This window comes from Vicugna pacos, chromosome 4 (genome assembly GCF_048564905.1).
Source record: "Vicugna pacos chromosome 4, VicPac4, whole genome shotgun sequence".
In the NCBI taxonomy this organism is placed as follows: domain Eukaryota; kingdom Metazoa; phylum Chordata; class Mammalia; order Artiodactyla; family Camelidae; genus Vicugna; species Vicugna pacos.
In genome coordinates, this window is record NC_132990.1 from 28,576,742 (window position 1) to 28,595,767 (window position 19,026).

Sequence of the window (19,026 nt, forward strand, 5' to 3'; positions counted from 1 at the left end):
CTAACTGTAGCTGTGGTTTGGATGCATAAATTGTAAAGATGATCTAGAGAACTAAAGTTCCTTATCAATGTTTACTTGAATCCAAAGGGTCCACTATGTTAACCAAGTTTAAATTGATATTGTGATATTCATTATGGAAACATGATTTTCACTTGAGGATGATATCCCCCAAAGGACATACTTTGATTGTTCTTCATAACCTTCCAGTTTTCTCAAGCATCCCATTGTCCTCAGCCAAACTTAAATAAATTCATAATTTCCTTCATCACCCTTTGATATTTGGTAATTTCTATATCTTCTTGAAATAAAATTATTTTGATTGGATACATTATTTTGCTTGATTTAATGTGGTATTGAAAATACTGTAATTGAGTAATTAAGGCCTTAAGCCTAAGCACATAGCTGAGGGCTACTGTGAACATCTGATTTTACTAAACCTTAAGGACTAATGGAGGAAGATAACACCAAATTAGAGTATTGGAAAAGTTAGTATCTTCCTTGGAAACAGAAACATCTTCCTGTCAGAGGCAGATTCAAGTTTTGTGAGGTCTGAGGCTTATATGGGTTATGTACCTCTGTAAGAAAAAACATACAAAAATATGAATACAAATTTGGAATACTTATTGATGGGAAAATTGAAGTAATATGGAGTTTTGTAACTCCTTAGCTGTTTCACTGTTTCATCCCTGATTAGGAAATAACCCTGTATTTTGCAGGGACACAAAGCACTAAAGTAACAAATATAGACACTTCAGAAATGCACCCTATGTGAAATTTATCTTGAGATTTTTGTTGTGAGAGTTATTGCAGGAGGGTTATGGCGTGGGGGTCAATTTTATAATGCTACTGTTTTGGGAAGTGGTGGTAGAATATTCAACACTTCACTCTCAATCTCTGTATTTAGAAAGAAAAAGAAAAAATTCAAGTTCCTGGAAGACTTAGGTTGGGTTGACTTGAGTACTGAGGGAGACTCAATACTCAAGTTCGAAAGTTACTGTTATTGAAGGATGTAGGACTTGAAATATACTTAGAACTACTATATAGATATGGATAAGTTAAAATAGAAAATTATTATAGGCAGAAACAGCAGCAGGACAGGAATTTATGGTAAGATAGAATTAACTCTGACTGATGTCATAAATTGGATATTCTTGAATGGGCTCTAAGTTTGCTACTTAACTCTCTTTTGTTGTTGGTGTAACGTTGTTGTTGTTAGTTTTTGTTAGCAATACAATCTACACCCTCGTCTGGAGTACCCTTATCGGCCACAGCATTTTGGGCCAGATTATGGTCTTAGTGAATTGGATTTGCCTATTTTAATTTTAGCGCAAACAAAATGTAGTTAGGGAATAAATCTGCTTCCAAATAAAATGCATCCCAAGGCCAATTCCAAATAATTTTGGAGTCATTCAGTATTTAGGATTATCCACACCACTACTTCCTTCCAATTATATGCTAAGCAAAGATAATTTAAAATGCAATCTCTGTGAATTTGGTATGTTTAATCATTAAGGCAAGAGCTGGGTTAAATTATCATTGACAATCAAAACCCTTATTTATACTGCAGTATAAGCTAAAATTTAGTAAGATTGATGAAGAATATTACAGATATTAAAGACATCTTTTAAAATGTATTTGATCTCTTAGAATGATCTATTTGGATATCATAACAAAATTCTACAACCCTACTTAGTCAGTATAGAATAATCAATATATTTTATCAAATGCAAATACATATTTTGTGCTGGTAAGGTATATTACTTATTCTGTCTATCTAAGCTCTGTCTATTTTTATCTTAGAATTTATAGAAATGTTATTCTGGAAGAGGATAAGAGAAGTGGCAGGTGAAAGGGCTAGGGTTTAATGGTCAGTCCAGAGCTATTCTTTATGCTAAGTCAGTCAGAGAAAACCCTCCATTTATAGTTTAATCATTGGCTCTTTGAATAGATTTCTTGAAGAAGATATTTCATATTTGGTTATGAATTCTTCTTACATTGTTATGCTTTTAAGCAAACTATTTTTGAAATACATATAATGATTGATTTTTTTTAACTATAGGAACTTTTCTGAAAACCCAGCATGTTTACTATTTATCTTTGTGATTTCTAGGAACATCGTAAAGAAGTAATTTTGAATTCTCATAGATATACTTCAAAGTGCATGGACATTATGAGCTATGACAGTTGAGTTTAGTAGTATAATAATGACAGCCACAGACTTTGTATTCAAAGGGACCTAGGTTGGAATATTATTAGTTGTGTGACTTTGCCGAATTGATCAACCTGTCTAAATCCTCAACTTCCTCACTAATAATACTGTTACTTAAATCATAGCAGTGGTTGTTAAGATTAAACTAGATAATACTTAGAGCAAGTACTTTGACTTTCAGTAAGTGTTCAGCTAAACTGAGATACCATTATTATTATTTTTATTATTGCTACTGCTGTTGTATTATCATTATGACCAGTAGGAAAATTATACATAATAATGCACCTAAGTCAGTTAGCACCAATCCTGGCATATAGAAAACAATAATTATTTGTTATTGTTACTCTTGTCATAAAGTATGAAATGCTTGGTACTGAACGTGGTATATATTCAATAACTGTCAGTTTTACTATGTAACATACAAGTATCTCTGGGGAGGCTGAGTGTCTTTTATGCTAGAAGGACCTCAGTTTCTATTACTTGTCTGCTACTTCCAGTCTATGACTTGTACAATGGAATTTCAAACATTGTGAAAGACTTTGAAATGAGCCTATATGGGTGGCTACAGTGGAATACCAGGTACTTTCTAAAGCATGTCCTCCTAGTTTGTCTGATTCTAACGGGTCTATGCATCTCTCACTGTCTTGGAGCTATTTTACAACTTTGTGCAACGTAAGTAACTGGTAACAATGCAAATTATTATTTTCCACAGGTGTGAAAACAAATTTTGTTTTACAAAATACAATTGCTTTCCCTTTCTACCTGTAGCATACAGTTTTGCATCAATTAAAATTTATTTGTGTGTTTGTGTGTGTTTGAATTCTTCTTAGAACCATTTGTAATATCTTACCGGTTCTCTCATAAATAAAGTCTTTAACACATGTTCATTTCATATATGTATAAGTTAGGATTGTATGATTATACTCTCTTCTAAAAAGTTTCCTTTTACACACTAAATACAAATTTCAGCTACTCTTACCACCAGGAACTATTCTAAACATTTTTTCAGGTATTAACCTTAGAAGTCAGATTTTACTATACTCTTAAGTGCATGATATCCTTTTAAAAAAACTCATAACAGATGTGCTACATCCAGGATGCCATAGAAAGCCAAGACTATAAATGTGGTTAAAATAATAAGTTCAGAATCTTTAGTTGTTTGAGCATGGATAAATCACTTACATTTTGTCTTCTAGGAAATGGAGGTAATAACCTCTGCCTCACAGGATTGTCATTGAGATTGATGGCAATAGTGGAGAAATGCAGTTAGCTCAGTCCCAAGCACTTCAATGAGCAATAGTCATTGTTATTATGGAAATTCAGTGTCTGACCATGAAGTCCATTTCACTGCTCAGCAGTTCTCATACTTAGCTGGTGTTTCTTATATGCAACTCTAACCTTGCCTAGTACAACTTTCTTTTCCTATTTTGCTTATCTGTTTTGTTTGGTTTTATTTTGTTTTGCTGTTCTCCACATGACCATGGTTCAAGTTTTGTTTTTTTTAATACAATCACTATTTCTATTCTGAGTATCTTTTTCCAGCTAAATGTGCCCTCTTCCTTCATCTATTCTTAATGTGGCGTATTTCCCAGATACTTTACCTTCCTGGCTGCCCTGTAGTTTATAAAGGTCATCCTCAAACTATATGGTGCCTTTGGAGCTCAACACCAAATCCTAGTTGTGATCTGAACTAAAATGTAGTGCTGAACGAACCTTGACTAAGGCTTATATTTCTAAAAATTCAACCCAAGGCTACTTTAGATTTATTAACTGTAATACTACATTTTTCATTCTTTTGAGCTTATTGCCAACTAACACCTTCAAGTCTTTTTCCTTATTCCCTTTTATTTTTAACTTGCACATTTGACATTTTGAATTGAATTTAGAAATTTACATGCATCATTTTTGATAACACTGATAGTCCATATGTTAAGTAACATATTAGACATAAAAAACTAACCTTTAAAATAGGATACTCTTAGGGACTCAGATCTAGTATATGAAACATGTATTATTTCCTTTTGGCCATTAGGAGATACTCGATAAGAGAATTTTCCTTTAGCCATTGAGCACTTAACCTCTAATTTAATGTTTTCCTAATCATTGCCTTTGGAAATCTCACAGGTACATGACCTGAGTTTCACTCTAATCTCCAGCCATCTAGCTGCAATTGACCTATTGCACCTATAGAAAGAAGTGGCATCCATTCATTAGACAGCTCCTATCATTTTTTTTTCCCCAGTGGGAAAAGTAACACGTCAGAGTTCTTGGTCTGTAGATAGTTTACTTTCAGCTTGAATGCTAAAGGTCTATTCAATTTTAGTCACTTTTAACTATATAGAGCTTTAGAGTCTTGATTCACACTGCTACTGTTTCTACCACTCAAACTTTTTCAAAAACACTTATGGTAATAACAAACCCTTTTTGTTTTCCTCAAAATCAATTAGAAGATCCTCCAGCATAGTGAGGCATCCAATCCTAGAAAAATGTTAAGAAGGCATGAATGTCCTTCTCTGCAGACAAGGTGAATTTTAAAAATCTAGTTTCTTTTGGCAGAAATTTCTGGATTGTTTCTTATCTTCTGTAATGAATTGTGTCTTCCAAAATGACTTGTCCAAGTCCTTACCTCTAGTATCCATGTATGGAACCTCTTTGAACATAAGGTCTTTTCAGATATAATTTATTTAAGAATCTCAAGTAAAATCATCTTAAGTGAAATTGGCCCAAAATCCAACGACCAATGTCCTTATAAAAGAGAGGAGAGGGATCACCTTTGATCACCCAGGAAAGAAGGCCCTTTAAAGATGGCAGCAGGTTGCAGTTAGGCTGCTACAAACCAAGGGGCACCAGGAGCCTCCAGACACAGAGTCAAGGAAGAATTCTCCCCTAGAACCTTCCCTCCAAGGGCCCTGTCGACACCTTGATTTAGGACTCCCAGCCTCCAGAACTACCAGAGAGTAAATTGCTGTTGTTTTAAGCCATCAGATTTGTGGCAATTTGTTGTGGCAGCCCTAGGAAACGTACATATTTTGTATTGACAGTGTTAGTTAACTGGTACGATAAAGGAATAACATCAACATTCTGTCTAACTTCTCAGGTTCTACCTTTAGCAGTTGTAAAAATGGGCTAATCTACTGTGGCAGGGGCAGTTTATCCTGTCTCTTTATCCTGTTTTCCAACCATACTGACAGTGTCGTGTACCTTGATACATCATCCTTTCATGTCACATGTTTCTGGAGCACTTCAAATACATTATGATACTGTGCTGGACAGAACATAAAACACACTTTCTCACACACAGACAAATCCCTGTTCCAGTGGAGTTTATACACTAGGGAAGGTAGACAGAAAATAAATAGTAAACTCTGTGTTGTAATTAGCAGAGTAAGGAAAACAGATGTTAAGGAAGGGATGTAATTATAAATTAAAAAGCATAGGCTTGAATGAGGTGACATTTGAAAAATTCTGGAAGGAGGTAAGTACAACATAATTAAATCTGAAGGAGAATAATTCTAGGCAGAGGGAACAGTCAGTACAAAGGCTCAGAGTTGGGAGTATGCTTCATATTTCAAGAAACAGAATGATGAGGCCAGAGCTAATGGTGGTAGAAATCAAAGGACCATAAGGACTTCACTCTGAGTGAAATGTGTAGCCACTGGAGGGTTTTCAAGAGACTAGTGACATGACCTGACTCATACTTAAAAAAACAGATTTTTTTTAATTGAGGTACAGTCAGTTACAATGTGTCAACTTCTGGCATGCAGCACAATGTCCCAATCATGCATATACATATATATATTTGTTTTCATACTTTTTTCCAATAAAGGTTATTATAAGATATTGAATACAGTTCCCTCTGCTTTACAAAAGAATTTTAATCTATTTTTATATATAGTGGCTAACATTTGCAAATCTCAAACTCCAAGATTTATCCCTTCCCACTCCCTTTCTCCAGTAACCATAAAATTGTTTACTAAGTCTGTGAGTCTGTTTTTGTTTTATAGATGAGTTCATAGGGCCCTTTTTTTTTTATGATTCCACATATGAGTGATATCATATGATATTTTTCTTTCTCTTTCTGGCTTACTTCACTTAGAATGATGATCTCTAGGTCCACCCATGCTGCTGCAAATGGCATTATTTTATTCTTTTTTATGGCAGAGTAGTATTCCCATGTATAAATATACCACAACTTTTTTATCTAGTCATCTGTCAATGGATATTTAGGTTGCTTCCATGTCTTGGCTATTGTATATAGTGCTGCTATGAACTTTGGGGTGCATGTGTCTTTTTAAATTAAAGTTCCCTCTGGATATAGACCCAGAAGTGGGATTGCTGGATCATATGGTAAATCTAATTTTAGTGTTTTGAGGACTCTCCATACTGTTTTCCATAATGGCTGCACCAAACTACATTCCTATCAGCAGTTTAGGAGGGTTCCCTTTTCTGCTCATCCTCTCCAGCATTTATCACTTATGGACTTTTGAATGATGGCCATTCTGATTTGTGTGAGGTGACACCTCATTATAGTTTTGATTTGCATTTCTATGATTAGTAATATTGAGCGTTTTTTCATGTCTGTTGGCCATTTGTATGTCTTCATTGGAGAATTGCTTGTTTAGGTCCTCTGCCCATTTTTGGATTGGGTTGTTTGTCTTTTTGTTATGAAGTTGTATGAGCTGTTTATATATTCTGGAAATTAAACCTTTGTCAGTTGCATCATTTGCAAATAATTTCTCCCATTCCATAGACAGTCATTTTGTTTTACTTATGGTTTCCTTTGCTGTGCAAAAGCTTATGAGTTTAATTAGGTCCCATTTGTTTATTTTTGCTCTTACTTCCATTGCCTGAGTAGACTGCCCTAGGAGAACATTGCTAAGATTTATGTTAGACAATGTTTTGCCTATGTTTTCTTCTAGGAAATTTATCATGTCTTGTCTTACATTGAAGTCTTAATGCTATTTTGAGTTTGTTTTGTATATGGAGTGAGGGGGGTGTTTTAACTTCATTGATTTATATGCTGCTATCCAGTTTTCCCAATACCACTTGCTGAAGAGACTGTCTTTGAAAAAACAGGTGTTTTAAATCATTTTGGGCCATGAACTCCTCTGGTGAAAGATACGGACTTTTTAGAACTATATTTTAATGTTCCTAACACTAAATATGTGGAGAAAGTAAACGATTTCACAAATTTGTGTTTGAGTAGAATATGAAATTCACTAAAAATCTAGCAATATGTGTATTAAATACTATAATTTGGAAGCAATGATGGATTTAAATGTTATTTCAAGACATCTGTGGCAACTCAAATGTGATACAAAATTATCTGTAACTTATTTTGGTGGCCAAAACATAAATAATATTATTTCTACTGTAGTTTGTTGCCTATATTCATAATCTATAAAGTTACTTTATAAATTCTATGCAAATTAATAACCATTAGTACATGTGTGTGTATATATATTTATATGCAAATTAAGCATAGAAGCAGAAACATTAATAATCCATGTATCACATGACAACTCAGACTGACAATTAGTCACTTAGAAATAAAGATATTTTTATGCTGGTATGGCTATTTCAATATGTAAATACAAACCTCCTGTGGTCTCCATGTTCAACTGTAGGAAAGAGAAAAAGCGATTGTGTTATAGTTTATATTGAACTTTAATTCTTCATTTATGTCTGATGCAACTATAGATACATGTATGGAGATAGCGTGTTATTGTTCCATTTATGGCTTATTGAGGAGCTATAAGCATATCCATAACTATGTCACTCATCTCTGACTACTTTTCCCCCCTATGTTAGGTTATGTGTTGGATGTTTCAATAAACAACCAATTATTTTAGATTCTATTTGCTATATGTTAAAGATGGCTCCATTTTTACCCAGGAACACACACACACATATATTACATATAATATATATGTTATATATATACATTAAAGTTATATATATATATCTTTGTTAGATACCTACACACATGCACACACATTTTATTTCCCAGTTTATGATGCACGTGTGTTCCCCTATATCTAAAAGGAATCTAGATAGAAAAAAAGTATCTCAGTTTAAATATTGTCACTAACCCTTCTTGTATTACATTATTTCAGTTATAATCCAAGCCTAAAATTAGTTTAGTTTTCCAAAGGAAATACACCTACATACATTTACATTGAATTTTTCTCCTTAAGTGGAAAACTCATAAAATTTTAACAAATATCATTTAACTTTAAATGCCTTATTCTCATGAAGGTTTTAAAGCACATCAAAGTTGAAAGTGAACAGTGGACTTTGTAATGAAGACAGTTTGGGGTTAATGTTCAGTGTTTCTTGGCTAAATCATAAAGAAGCAAAGGGATCTACTTTTAGATTGTCATAATATAACTAATAATCCAAAATTATTTTAGTCTCCTGATTTCATGTAGGCAGCATAATTTTCTAGATCTTATTCAAATGATCTACCCTTTCAGAATGTGCTATACCTGAAACCCTACACGAATTAAGAAGTATACATGACACCTAAGCACAATCACAAAAAGGCTCTGTGTTAAATGTGTGACATCAGACATATGTAAAGTATATTCATTTGATTGTGATTTTCATGTCCTCACTGTTCATGTGCCTAATCCACATTTTAAAACATCTAGGTACACCAAAGGAAACACCATGTGTGTTTTTTCTTTTTAATCCACATATTTTTGCTGCTTCTGTACTAGGTGTTGACCTAAGCCTTGTCCTTGCCACAGGCTGTGAAAGACAGTACTTTGAAGATGGGTTTTTTTTTAAATCCAATAAAACATGGTCAGAGAAAGAAGCTGAAGACCCTCTCCCTTTAAAAAAAGTAATAAGCTTTTGAGCAGGGTTAAGATACAGTAATAATAGTAGAAGACTGTAATTCCTTAGAAATTTCTATAATAAAATTCTATACTTTCCATCTTTCTTTTGATAGTTAAAGTAGAACTTGAGATTTAAAAGTTGGGAATATAACATATGAATCAGCTTAACATTTAAGAACATGCATTATTAAAAAGTGTAGTTAAAATGTCATATTGTAGCAGCTACATTAGCATTGTTTTAAAGGTTAGCTATATTACATGTCTTTAGAATCTCAAAAAAATCTATAAAATTTAGCTATATATTCAAATGTATATATTGCTTATCTACAAGCATATATTTTTATATATACAAGTATGTGTATATATACACACACACACGTGTATATATATAATATATGTGTACACACACACAGAGAAAAAGAGAAACAGAGAAACATTCTCATTTTATAATAAAAGACAGGAATCGGTTCTGCTTAGCTAGTACATGGATAGAGTGAATGTAGTGATTTTGTAAAATGCCTTTATAGCCTAGGAATCAAGAAAATATAGGAAAGCTTTTCTGCCGTTTGGCCGAAAGTGGTTCTTTCCCGTATCCATATCCTATTTCCATTGACCTCTTGAATAGTGTGGCTCAGCTGTTCTTTGCTTTCATGTCTTACCTCATTTTATCCTAACAACTCTATAAAGGCTCGCATTATTCTCTCCGGGTTATAGGTGATAAAACTGAGGGATTGAATGACTTCTATAATGGCACACTGCTGTTCTTTCCACCTTTAGAGTCCTTTGATTTCCAAAACATTTTCACTGCTTATCAATGGAAAGTAGGATTGAGGCCCATCTGCATCAGAATCAAATCACTTGATATTATTTGCTAAAAAGTAGGCGTCTGATAACTAACCGTGTCTGTCAAATCAGAATCTATAGGAGTAGACACCAGAATTTGCATTTTGTACAGACAGCTTCCGTTAACTAACAGTAAATGAGCCCCAGATCCCAGACCACTGAGTCTTTGCCTAGAGCCTTGCTTCTCAAAATGTGGTCTGTCTACCAACAGCCCTGGCATAACCTGAGAGTTTGTTAAAAATGCAGAAACACAGGCCTCACAGCTGAACTTTGACATGATCTCCAGGTGATTTGTGTACATATTAAAGTGTGAGAAGCACTGCCTGAAATATTTTTTCATTATTCACCCCATTTGGCATTTCCCCAAATTTCTTTATAATAATAATAATCACCCAGGGGCAGTTGTGAATGATAGCTGTCCCCAGACTTCTCCCTGGAAATTGTTTCCCTAGGTCTGAGGAGGTGTCTGAAATCTGTATGTTTAGAATGCACCCCAGGTGATCATTATCATTGGATATGTTTGAAAAACACTTCCATTATCTTTAATACAGGCTCTAGTGCATGTTGTATCATTGTGGGAGTTCACGGTTGGTGTTTGAGTTACTGATCAGCAGTTGTAGGAAATAACCTGTATCCATGCAGAGGCAGCATGGTCTGGTGATGATGACGCAGGAGCCAGGTGGTCTGGCTGTGACTCTGGCAAAGCTATTTCACTTCCGTTTCTTTGTTTCCTCCTTTGTAAAATGAGGACAACAATTATATATACTTTATAGGGTGAAGAATAGATGAGTGTTTATGAAAAGCTCTGACAACAGAGTTTTTGTGTTTTACTTGTTATTACTACACGTAGTCCCACAAAACCCCTTAGTAATTGAGCCCTTGATTTTGTGCTTGTACCCACTCCAAACACAGCAGCAGGATCTCTTTGCCATCTCCCTGTCCTGAGAACAAAATTAGATTTTGGAATTTGGATTCCTGTGCTCTGAGTTCATTTTTCTCTCTTCTCTTTCTCCTCCTATGTAGTTCAAAAAAAAATGTGTGCTTAAAGTTTTGGATATGAAATTACTCCTTAGACCATCTGTTAGTGTGAACCCCCAAATCAACCACAGCTGTTCCAACTCTATCCCAGGTCGAGAGGGCATTGCTGTCCCCACTGTGTGACTGAAAGAAACTTTAAAAAGAAGTGACATATGCAACGAAGCAGTGGGAGGAAGCCAAATATTGAGCAACACTTGATATAAATGATTTCATTTAATCTGTACCATGGCCTTGAAAAGACATTTTAAAGGTAAAATGACTGACAGAAAGATTGTACATTTTCACCAAAGCCAAAAGAGTAAGAGACCTCAGCTCTAAAACCAGGTCTGTTCGTCTCTGAAGCTAGTGCTTTTTCATTTCAGTTATATATTCTCTGTATTTCAGAATGGAATTGAGTATATATAGAGAATGAAGTAAAGTACATTATAAGACATTTTAATAAAAGTAAAAGGTGATGAAGTTGTTATTATAATAGCTAACACTGTTGAATGCTGGCAGTGGGGTCAGGCTTTGTGAGTTTTTATGTATTAACTTGTCCAATCTCTCATGTAAGTAGCATTATCATCCTGTAGATGAGGACATTGAGGACCAGGCATGCTAAGTAAATAGCCCAAGTGCACACAATTAAAGCTAGAGAGCTGGCACTGGGAAGTAGGGAGCCCATCTCCAGTTCTCAACCCCCGCACTACACCAGTTCCCAGCTCCCAAGTACATTTCTATATCCAGTAGTCTAGGCAGCTAGAGACAAAAGGGAATCCATTCGAAATTCAACTTTTGATTTTTTGCCAAGTGTAGATGTATCAATTCATCTGCAGAAATGTCTTTCCTAGAGTTCCATTTAAGCAAGGTCTTTCTATATGTTATGACCCATTCCACCTGATTTGATTCTGCTTCCTGTTACTATCACTCATCTCAATTACACCTCCAGGGTCCTAGAAAGGAGTGATGATGTACAGCTAAAGTACTAACACTCATGGACAAATGTTTTCTTTTTTAAGCACTGAAGTAGGTATCTAAAATTTAGGCATTGTAGAAGACTTCAGTTTCTGCAGGTTAAGTTTCACAAAAGCGGTGCTGAGAGTAAAGGAACTCTGAGTGTCACACTGAGAGTCTCTCTACAACTCCAAATGACTGTTGGCAGAGGCCCAGTCAGCCCTTCCAGTGTTTGGGTAAGATGAATCACCACTTTTGGCAGACATCCTTTACCCCTTCTTTCTAGCTTTTGAAATAAGCCATGTAAGGCTCTGTCGCGCAATGGATAGCACATTGGATTTCTTCTAAAATAAGCCATGTGGCTAGGGTTCTAAGATAACAGAGAACTGATCTATACTGATCACACATTGGTGGAGGAGTTTATTTTAAGAGAAGGTGTGCCCATTGAGCCATCTCTGGGAATCTAAAAGAAGCAAGGGGGAAAAATACTTTGGAATCATTGTCCTGGTTCTTCCTACTAACTGAATTATCTTCTAGCTCATGAGAATATTGAAACCTAGCCTGTGTGTAATTTCTTTAATTTTAGCTTTCCTGTTCCCTTACCGTGACTTTTAAAATTTGGATCCAACAAAATTAACTTGATCTGAGAAGTCTGTCTCCTCCACACTTGTGGGTAGGGTTAATCATACCCTATTACGTGTCTCGGATTTACCACGCTTGTAAAATAGTCAGTTGTGTGTCTGCTCCTCTTTTATTCTAAATGTGATATTCCTGGAAAGCAGTGACCTTGATTTGCTCATTAAAAAACAGTGCCAAATATAGGGCTTAACACAAAATTGATAGTTAATTGCCGGTTGAATAGGTATATCACTGAGTTAATCTGTAAAAATAATATGCCCCTTGTTTTTGGCAAGGTAAACATGCAATATCTGTCACTAATGAACCTCGTAATAACTCCATGCATAAGATAATAAGAAATTAGGCTGCAGTGCCAAGTACATGCTCTAAGTCGACCTGGGAGCTTGGCTGTGACCTGTTATTTTCTGGTTATTTTGCTTCTGGCTGCATTTAGCAAAATAATCCCCCATAGCTGGTCATTCTGAAAAAGGAACTTGCTTTTCAATTTCAGAAACACCAAAGAGCATGTAGGATAAAAGGGGGAACCTGGCATGTTCCTCCCCTTCAGGGGTATGTGTATATTCATGGCTCTTTCCGCCTCACTGTTTAATCACAGTTGCTTTAAACCAGTGCAGTTGGTCAGGCCTGGATATCACAATTACATAGGAGAAAACACATCTGGATTTACAGCTGAAATCCAGAACAGGTAGAGATAGAGGAAAACATAGTGCATCAAAAAATGAGTATACCATTGTATATATATATACACTATCTTTCTGAATTCTCATGCTTTCGTTTTCTAAATGAAGAAATAATCTCAGAGAGGCTGAATAACTCATCTAAGATCACACATCTAGGAAGTTGCAGGGATAGTCACTTGCAGATTTTTTTATTCTAAAATTTAGAATCAATTTAACTGCAAAATGAATAGATCTTTCTATTCATACAAATTTAGAATGAAAAGTAGAAGAGCCACAAATTGTTACTCATTCCATTGTCAAATTATACCCAAGGAAGGATTAATTATAAAAAGGATGAAAACTTGAAAGAATTGCTGACGAGATCAGTAATTGTAACAGTAATAAAGCTGAACTTTCTACTGGTCCGAGAAGCCAATTGGAAAGACACAGATTATAATTACCACTTTTATTTGCATAGAATTTTTCATAAAGTGCCATGACATTTTTTACCTAATTTCAGCCTCAGAAAACCTTAAAACATTGATTCTCTCCATTTTATGAATAAGTTAAAGGAAATATAGGAACTCAAGAAAAGCACACAAGGCCATATTGGGAGTAAAAAGGATTAATATCCAGAACATTCCCACAGGTTGAGTCCAGAATGAAACTTCCTGCTCAGAATGAAAATCTTCATATGTCGAATACAAAATAAATGGTCCAGTTCATGATTGCTTGTTTACAAGATTTCACTAAATTTTTGGTTGATTAAGCTTTAGTTGGATTAAAAACCAGCTACATTAGACATTACAACATTATGTTTTGATATATAAAACTCTACTTATTATTCAAAGAAAGGAAGTAGTCAGTGCCTGCTATCTACCTATTCTAGAAATTAGCTAGATATTATTCCATATTAAGTGACTTTCCCATGTTGATCCTGCCAACCTTACCCTGATTAAACTGGCCAGGGCCCCTTCAGTCCAGCTTTCTTTTGGCAAGATATAGCTTCTAATTGACCTTGATTAATTTGACAAATTGTGACAAAATTGCTCATCCTTCTTTCCCTTGGAAGAAAAAATCTTAAGCAAGCAATCTTTCCCATGTTATTTTTCTTGCTTTTTCCTCTTGTTCTCTTTTAAGATTCTTTTCTTTCTCAGATTTACTCTCCCACGTATCAGTTTGGAGATTTTTGTACGTTGGGTTTGTTTGGGTGTGTGGAAGGAGGCAGCTGCCTGATAATGGAAAACACCATACATTTTAGAGTCAGATAGACTCAGATGTCAAAGCACTGTGACATGACTTCATAGTTCTGCAGTGTGAAACAAAGGACTGAACCTCTGGAATAGTTTTTTCTTACTACGGGATGTCAGCAGCAATAGCAACCTCACAGAGTGGTTGTGAGACATAAAATTCCAAGTTCTGTACAACTGGAGCACAGGGCCTGGAATATAGATGGTGTTAATAATTTGACTTAATGCTGTAAAGGAAAGAATGTTGTCTACACTTGCATTTCAGTTTTGGTAGATGGATTGTGACAGGGTGTTCTGATCTTCTTATGTGGAAATTAAACCTGTCCTTAAAGACAAGTCATAAAAATACCAAGTACATTTTTTTGTTTACCTACTGGACCAGATTTGTTGTATCATCTTTGAGAAAAGAAACTTCTTGTCTTCCTTTTTTTTTTTTTTTTCCTTTTTGGCATAAGTCATAGGCATATATCAGGAAAGCAGCTGCAAGAATGCTAGAATTTTGACAGTTTGGGGCTGATGGTCCCTGTCCTTTTATTCCTGTCAAATCGTTCTTGAAAATAGTCTCCTTGCAACAATGAGAAAAAAAAAACATATATATATATATATGACCAGGTAGTTCGTTTTCCAGCTCCTAGTTTTCCCTATGGCTTTCACAAAACTGGACCCTAGAGGCCTGGCTTTATTAACCACTAGTCACATTGCCATGGAAATAGTATCAGACACCCTGTCCCTCAACCTTTCATCAGGTACCAATAACAGCAGTGAACACATCCACTTAAATATGACTTGGGTCAAAGAAGATGATCACAGTAATAGTTAGGTACTCAGTACTTCAGTAGAAAATCTGAGCTAGCATTGCTTAAGCAAATGTAGATTATTTATATTTGCCCTGGTTTATGTTTTTCAAACATGGTCAAGCATTTCTTCAGAAGGAATTCATTTAGAATACTAGGTAGCTGATAGAATATTTATTGAATGCAATGGGATGTGGTAATTTCAGTAACATGTGAAACTGTGTTTCTTTTTTTACACTTTTAAACTTGACACATTTTATTAGGAAACATTACTTTGTCTTTCAAAATATCATATCAGGCAGCCAACTTAACATCAACTGTATCCTTAATTGCCATAAAATTAGCTCATCAGCCTTCCCACCAGTCCTTTTATTCCATCCCAATGAGAATACAATTGTCAATACAGAAGAATACTTCTGTCAGTAAATAACTTTCTAGAAGCAAGAAATCAAAATGCAGTAACATAAAGAAGCTGCTTGTAGAAAGTCTCTTTTTTGGTCTCCTGATGCCTTTAAAGAATACGGCAGCATATTTATGTTCTCCCTTTGTTTTTATACTAGTTGGTTTCTGATGCATCAGAGTCTGTTGTAGTGCCTTAGCTCATCTTTAAATGATGAAAATGCCCAATGCTATGCTGAGCTTAGTGGTATTGGAGGTGCTGAGGTTTTTAAGCTAGTGAATCCAGAAGGGACTCTCCCACCACTAAGGTGAATGTATTAGTCAAGATTGATGAAGTTATGCGACAGTAACAAAAAAACCCCTGAACATTTACTGATTTAAACAACAAGGTTTATTTCTTGTTCATGGTTCATGTTCATGTCAGGTAGGTTTCACTCCAAGAACTAGGCTGACTGAACACTCAAATGGGACTTTTTCTCGGAACATACTGTCATGAACTAGTCAAATACGCTCTCCCAACCTCAAAGGAGCCAGATATGTAATCTTATTATTTGCCCCAAAGTGGGGAAGACCATCCATATTTGAATGACCAGACCAATGACAACCACATTAATGAAATTGCTAATAGTGACATATGTAAAGGGCTATGTTTGTGAGTGGATTGAACTAAGGAAGCTGAAAGTACATTTAGACAATTTAAAAATGTCTTCAGGGATAATCCAGAATGGACGATGAGTTTAATCATATTGAAGTTGGCTTGCCAGTTGCAATCTTTATCCTTTCCCACTCCTGAATGCAACAGATACTTACTGATCATTTACTAGATATAAGTCATTTACGAGAGACTGTGTAGATAAATAGATTAAAAATTCCTGAACCTGGATTCAACTTACGTTTATTGAACTCTTACTTTATTAGGAATGGTGTCAGGTACTATATTATGTGCATTATCATACGTATCCTCACAACAAATAAAGTTGATGTTATCTCTTGTTGGAGAAATGAAGACACTGGTTAAGAAAGGAGCATAACCTTGTCCAAGTTGACACAGCCAGTGAGTGGCCAAGTTAGTAGACTCTGGTCATTCTAATGGCAAGTCCAGTGTTCCTTCTAGAACATATTCTTCAACAGCAAGAAATGGTCCATGTGAAAATAAAAACTAAAATGAAACAGTTGCCCACTCATGCAGAAGGGTCTTCCTGGCTAATACAGGTCACACTCTGAGTTGACAGTTTCTCACTTTTGTTACAGTGCTATACTTTTTTCCCTTGGAGAGTAGCATCCATGTATATAAATTTAGTTCTCACAACTCATATTTGCCCTGGTTTATGTTTTTCAAAATTGGTCAAGAACTTCTTCATTCTATATTTCCTGTATTTATGTTTCTGTCTGCTAAGTCTGCTTTCCATCAGTCTTAAGTTTTATAAGCAAATTTATATGTTCTTCACTAAAACCCACATTTCTCTAATTCATATTTTAGTTAATCCTCAGAATATTTTCTAGTTCCTCTGGCTCAACGTTTTAGTACATCTGTGATTGCTTCCTCACTCCCACACTCAATCAGTTAAAACCTTATCCTTCACAATGGATCTTTCTTGGATTTTCCCTTCCCTGTCAACTTCACTACTAAAATTCTGTCCCTCATGACATCAGTTCCAAACTTTTGTGGTAGCTTTCATTCTCCTTTTGCTTTCTGCACATCATTGCCAACAGTTTTGATTGCATATATAGGCATTTCTTATATAAAAAGTGACATTGAATTTCATCTATATTCTGACCTAACACTCCTATTCCTGCTTGTTTCTCCCTGTGTCTTAAAACAATACAAAACTGAGCAAAAACAACTTTCATTCTACCCTAAATGGTCCATTATTCTTTTCTAAATAGACCTCAAACTTTCTAGCACTTTGATCATGTTATTTTTATCATCTGGATTGTCCTTTCATACTCCTGAGTAGCTATTGAAACTCCACCTATTGAGTTAGGACCAGATAAAATTCACTGTTTTTATTTGATTGGTTATTTGTTTTTTAACATTCTGCAGCACATTCACCACTTTGTACATTACTGTTTTCTTTGTGTTACTGTACTTCTTACTCCATGCCCTTATCAGCAAGCATACCATATTCTGCCTGGTACCCACAGTTCTAGACCTTATAGACTATATCCTCATAAAGTAGGCAGACTGTAAATATCAGTGTAGTCAATAGACTATTAACTTGATAACTTTCTGGAGGCCAACTGAGCAGTATTATTGTATTATTTTTGACATCAAAATTTCACTTTAGGGAGAACTTAGAGCATTATATTTGTTATTGAAAAAATAGGAACCAATTTAATATTCTTTGTGAAGTAGTGGTAGAGGAGAAGCCTTGTTAGAATATTTTTGGTCTATTTATAAATTTGAACTCAAGTTCATTGTAAACACTGTAGAATTACATTAAAAACTGAAATAATCTGCACAAATTAGTTTGAAGGAAGGGAAACAGGTTACCAAAAAGTGTACTTTTTTTTTTTTTTTAAAGAATATGTGGTAGATCACGGTTTCTGTTTTCCCTCTGGGCACTCACCCCTTTGTAGTTATCTGTGGCTATGAGACTTGCTTTGGCCAATAAAATGTAAGTGAAGGCGATATGTGTCATTCCCAGGTAAAGGTATTTAAGATGGATTGTAAGAGTTTCTGTGTTTTGTTGTCCTGCTATTGGTGGTCCCGAAGACTTGTGCTTACATGGTGGCATCATCAAAAAATGGTGCATCCATCAATTTGCACCCCTTGGTGACTACATTTTGCTTTCTGTTGTTTTCTTTTCTTTTTTGGTAATGAAAAATATGGGCAGATATTTCATGAGCCTCTCATGTAAGATAATTATGCAACAAATATGTCAATAATTCAGATATTAAAATTGGCAACCTGAAGTATTAGAAAATAGCAACCTGACCAAATGCATGTTGCCAGAAGGAATAAAAATTGGGCAAATCACCAATTGTTAGAATCACAGAGCTGCAATAAATTTAAAGAGTCATCTAGTTCAACTGCTTTCAGATGAGGAAATAGAAAGTCATATAAAGTGTGGGTAAAATCAGAGGCAAGAATCCTGTTTTCTTGCCTCCTAATTCCATCTACTTCCTTCCGTATAATACTTCCACTGAAGGGATGCCATCCCTCTCTCAGTTTTGGTTTTGTCTAGTTCTCTAATTAATCTAATTAAAAATTGTGTTGCAGCCATCATCGAAACAGTAGAGTAAAATAGACTGGGTAATTAGCAGCAGACTTCAATAGTAGATACTACCTTTCAGTTCATGATTAATTGTCATGTGGTTTTTAAAATGTGGGCCATTGACTATTATTAGTCTGCCAAGACTATTTGAGTGCCTAATGTGTAGAGTATTTTGCCAGGCAATGGGGAAAAGACAGAATGA

The 19,026-nt window shown here is 35.1% G+C and overlaps 1 protein-coding gene across 30 annotated transcripts in view; it reads left to right on the top strand.

Moving 5' to 3' along the window:
• PTPRD (protein tyrosine phosphatase receptor type D) overlaps nucleotides 1–19,026 on the top strand; it is a 1,865,527-nt gene that overhangs the window by 387,468 nt on the left and 1,459,033 nt on the right. The gene's annotated exons all lie outside the window — the stretch shown is intronic.